The sequence below is a fragment of the Fukomys damarensis genome, unplaced genomic scaffold, assembly GCF_012274545.1.
Source record: "Fukomys damarensis isolate Sample0158 unplaced genomic scaffold, DMR_v1.0_HiC HiC_scaffold_20, whole genome shotgun sequence".
NCBI lineage: Eukaryota > Metazoa > Chordata > Mammalia > Rodentia > Bathyergidae > Fukomys > Fukomys damarensis.
This window is the reverse complement of record NW_022900932.1, coordinates 13850218-13855599: the sequence shown is the minus strand read 5'-3', so window position 1 is coordinate 13855599 and position 5382 is coordinate 13850218.

Below are 5382 nucleotides of genomic sequence, written 5' to 3'. Positions count from 1 at the left end.
AAAAAAAAAAAAAAAAAAGACACCCAGGAAAGAGGATTTCCAGAGCTGCTTCAGAAAGTGGCAAGCATGGTGGGATAAATGTGTTTGAAGCACAGGGAGTGTTTTGAGAGGGGTTTGTGGCAATGTGTCTTTTAGTGTAACACATTAAAAACTTTAAACATTCACCATATTTGTCATTCATACCGTGTATAAGCAGCATGCTGTATGGATGCAGGGAGCATGGGCTTGGATGTAGAAGATCCTCCAGGAATCCCAGCTCTCCTGCTTCTTAGCAGTGTGATCTCGAGCCATCACCTGGCCTTTCTGAACCTTAGCTTCCGTATATCTCAAGGGGAACTTTCACACCCGTAAAGTACTCGACATCAGGGCTTGGGCAGTGCTCACCCAATTAATGTTGCTTCCTGCTTCTCCCAGGAGATGCTGTGCCCCTCTACCTGGTGAATGCAGTTGCTTGGGGTAAAGGTCAGGGCCTCCTGTCTCTGGCGCTGTCCTGGGTGCAGCCAGCCCATCCTATAGTCTCAAAGACAGAATGAGGACCAGGCACTGGGGAAGAACTTGCTTTTGGCCAGGGCTTTCCAGGAGTGGAAATAGCTGCTTGGAGCTTCTTTATTTTGGGGGACTCTGGTGGCCTGAATATCACTATTCAAGACCTGTTCCTCAGGGACACGGGTGGGACTTGGCTCAGTTCCACATTGTAAAGGCCTTCAGATGGACACTTCTGCTGTTGGGTGGGGAGGCGAAGACAGGGATTGTGTTGGTAATTTTTCACTTTTCATTCTACTCAGAGCTGCAGGAAATGGAAGTAGCCAGAGTTGATCCTAATCTCCTAAAACCATTGCCCCAGCCTTCATTTTCATCCAAATCTTCTGCATTTGATTAGTAGTCCTCTTCTGAGGTCCTGTCTCCTTCCTGTAATACCCTCAACAGGTCTCTCAGGGAGGGACTGCTATTCTATGACTCCTAATGTTCAACCAGGATGCACAGGGAGGCATCACAGCACCCATTCTGCCAGCACCTATTCTGATTGGCGAGGCCACGCTGTGAGCACGGTCACTCATTTTCATAGTACTCCTGGCTATCCCCATCCTGCGGGGGAGAAAACTTGGATGGGAGAAGGGTACGTGTAAGGTTGCACAGCTGAACCAGGACCCCTGAGTCTGAGAGCTGTGATCTCTTCTCTCTGTCCGAGCTGCCCCTCTTTATGGCAAATTAAATCACTCTGGCTTTAAAGACCCCATTACAAAGGCTTGGTTTCTTTTCTTTTTACCACCTTGGAAGCGGCTGTAAAAATATTAAAACCAATTGCCATCATCTTTCAGGCCGCTGCGTTTATGAGATGTAGCTTTCAAATGAATGGAAATAATAGGAAACTCCCTCCCCGTTCCATTCTATGGGGACATTGCAGATTTATACAATATTTCTGAAAGCTCTTATAATAGGGCATTGCACTTAGGGCATTAATGAAGTCGGCTCGGTGCTTGCTAGTCTCATTTCATGGAGCTAATTGTTAAGTGTTTTGCATACTTACAATTGAACTAAATTATCCCAAGCTAGCTGGTTTCAGGAAGTGTTAATTATATTTCAGTAAAGGAAAAATCAAGGCTAAAAAATCATCCACTTAGAGCTTATCTATTTATGAACATCTCATTCTGGAGACCTCAAACATATATTTTAACGCCACGTGGAATATTGAGATTAATATTTCTTCACCAAAGTAACCTTTTATTCTTGCCTTGAACAGCCCCCCCCCCATTCTAGGGTCATTCAGCAGCGAGTCTGGAAGTTGAAAGAAGCCTTCCTTTGTGTTTCTGGCGCCTTGGATCTTTAAGTTGGATGCCAAGAACAGCATTAGCCCCATTCAACTAGAGACGAACTGGCCTTCTGTAAATGATATTAAGTAATTAATTTATGGGTCTTGCACAGGCCATTTAGGACCAAGCACTCCCTCATTCCTGAGGCTGAGGTTTGAGAAGGTTGTTTGCACCAGAGCTTTAAACCTGGGCCTCTAGTTGAAGAGGCTGAGTGACAAAGAGCTGTCACCCTGCCTCTCAGTGCAGGGGTGCTGGTTGAGGTAAGGGTGGGAGCCCACAACACCTGTACTACCCTTTCCCACACTTCTCTGCTTTTTCAGTGGATCAGAAGTTGCATGAACGCCTGACAAGCTAAGTTCCTCTTGGATCTGAGGTTCATTTTCTCTCTTTTTGAGATACAGTCTCGTTACATAGTTCAGGATGGCCTTGAACTCACTCTGTAGCCCAGACTGGCCTCAAATGCATGGTGATCCTCCTGCCTCAGCTTCGTGAGTGCTGGGATCATAGGTGTGAACCACCACACTTGGTATTTCTCTTGTATTTTAGCTTTCTGTCCATTTGCTCCTGCATGCATCCTTTTCTTTCTTTCTTTCTTTCTTTCTTTCTTTCTTTCTTTCTTTCTTTCTTTCTTTCTTTCTTTCCTTCCCTCCTCCCTTCCTTCCTCCCTTCCTTCCTTCCTTCCTTCCTTCCTTCCTTCCTTCCTTCCTTCCTTCCTTCCTTCCTTTCTTTCATTCTTAATAGAGGTTGGGACCCTGCTCTTGCCAGGCAGGCACTGTGCAACTGAGCTACATCCTCGGCCTCTGCATGCATTCTTTTACTCATTCAGCACACATGGACTGGACTAGATAGAGGGGATTGAACTTGGGACCCTGCTCTTGCCAGGCAGGCACTGTGCTACTGAGCTACATCCTCGGCCTCTGCATGCATTCTTTTACTCATTCAGCACACATGGACTGGACTGTGGAAGGCCCCATAGCATGAGAGAGAGCTTAGGCCAGGGGCTGAACAGGGGGAGCTGAGGACTATAGGGCACCGCCTTAGGACCATCACCGTACGTGCATGCAGTGGTCCCTCAGTATCCGTGGAGGATTGTTTCCATGATGCCCCATGGATGCCAAGGTCTGGAGATGCTACTATACAAATTGTGCAGTGTTTGCCTATAACCCTCACAATCCTTCCATCTATTTAAATCATCTCTGGATTACTCATGATACCTAATACAGTGTAGATGCTATGAAAATAGTTGTTATACCTCATTGTTCAGGATGTAATGGCCAGGAAAATAGTCTGTACATGGTCAGTACAGATGTAATTTTTTGTTGAGTCTTTTCTGTCCAAGATTGCTTGAATCCTCCCATGTAGAATGTGTGGGTTCAGAGGCATGAGTGTAGACTAGGGCATCCAAACCATCTGAGGGGCCTCATGGGAACCCAGGGTGCTTGGCCCACTCTGGAGTTTCTGATTCAGCAGATCTAGGAGGGCTGATATTGGCCCATCCAACAGGTTCCCCAGAGGCTCTGACGCTCTGGTCTAGGGGCCACCCTTTCAGAACTCCTGTGGAGGACTGAGGGGTGTAGGAGGCTACATCCAGAGACCATCTCAATTTGTATCTAAATCGTATACATCACTGCCATGCAGCTCTTTCTAGATGGCATCAGATGACACATTCCCCCCCCCATTGGAAAAATCATGTGGTCTCATCAGAAACGACAGAGGATAACCCACGGGGGTTGGGTTGTGGATGTTGAGGGCCTGGCTGGGCTCCCACCCCAGCACATCACCCTTCCAGAGCAAGAGGCAAACCCACGCTACTGCTAAATGACAAGCACATCCTTCCAGAGACCTCCCGGGTTGCTGTGGCATCGCAGGACCCTGGTGGAGTGACTGTGTGGGAGGGTAGAGACATGAATGCCAGCTCAGAGTTCAATCTTTCACCCTCAGATCTACCCTGCTATTGGCTTGTGCTTGGGATTTGAACCCCACCCCCCCAGAAGAGAGAAGAAAGGGTCCCAGAAGTTCACGAGGAGGAGCCAGTGTGATCGTTCACCAGGGGCTGGAAGGGTGAATAGTTTCTAGCACTGGGGCAAAGGTGGAGTGAAAAGCATTTTATTTTTTGTTTTTTGAGACAAGGTCTCACTATGTAGGTCAGGCTGGCCTTGAACTATGTAGCCCGAGCTGGCCTCGAACTTGCAGTGATCCTCCTGAGTCAATCTCTTGAGTGCTGAGATTACAGGTGTGCACCACGACGCACGGCTGAACATTTTGGGGAGAGGGAATTGCAAGGTGCAGAGAAAAAGCAAGGCTTAGTGCATGGTGACAGTTGCAGCAAGGGTACAAAAACCTTGACTTTTAGTCTGGCTAGTGAGGCTTTACTCTGAAACACTGATGATAGAGAACACTTGATTTTTTTTTCAGTGTTGAATCAATCCAGAGCCTCATGCATGGTAGACAAGTGCCCTGCCCCTGAGCTACATGCCCAGCTCCCATCACTTGTTTTTTTTTGGGGGGGTGTTTGAGACAGGGTCTCACTATGTAGTTGAGACTGACCTGGAACTCACTATGTAGCCCAGGCTGGTCTCGAACTCGCAGCAATCCTCCTGCCTCAGCCTCCTGAGTGCTGGGATTAAAGGTGTGCGCCACCACACCCAACCATCACTTGATATTTTATGGAGAGGGAGGAGAATAACTCAAGAACCACCCTTGGGTAGGGTAGGGTGTCAGGGAAAGTCTAGCAGGACTGGGAGATCAGCTGAAAGTAAAAGGAGTGGCCACATTTCGAGGGCTCCGTTGCCCCACGGTAGGTGGTTACGGCCTACGGAAGGTGCAAGCGTGGAACATTCTCATCATCTCAGAAGGTCCTGTTGGATAGCTCTGGCCAGGAGGGGCCCAAGGGTTCCCCACTTCATAGAGAGGGGAGTGGCCTGAGGAGGACCGGAGGGGAACGCTCCACCTTCAAAGGAGCTGGGAAAGGGAAGTGACAGGAGCAGAGAGAAGACCCTGCTCACCTTTGCCTGGACAGCTGGGTGTCAGCACACTGCTGGCTCTGCTTTCACAGAAGCTCGTTTGTGTGGGGCTCTGTTGCTTGATCGCCACACACACGGCCCTCCACACCCTATCCAGGATGGGCGCATGCGTGGGGCTCAGTCCAAAACGAACCAGTTACCGAATAAATGTGGGACTGGAAAGACGGATGTGCGAAGGAAGGAGAGTCCAGAGGTCTCCTTTCATTCCTTCTCCCACCACCTCGAAGTAGATGGACATCCTGGGGACCGGCCCTAGAAAGATGCCCTCTTCCTTTTCCCTCTCTGCTCTGGCACCTGACACCCCCAATCCCACCTCTTTTCCTACAAGAGACACATTGCGCGTTGCTGGCGCTGTTACTGATCGTCCTTTGCATCACACACCGGCACGTCAATTCGGATGGCAGTTTAGAGCCAATTAAAATTTATAAGCCACAGGTAGTGAGTGAAATGCGGAGGATTAAATTTCTCAGTGGAGTTTTAATCTGTGTAACGTCACAGGCGCTCCTTCAGCGCCCGCAGGATGGAGAGGAGGGGGGAGGGAGAAGGAG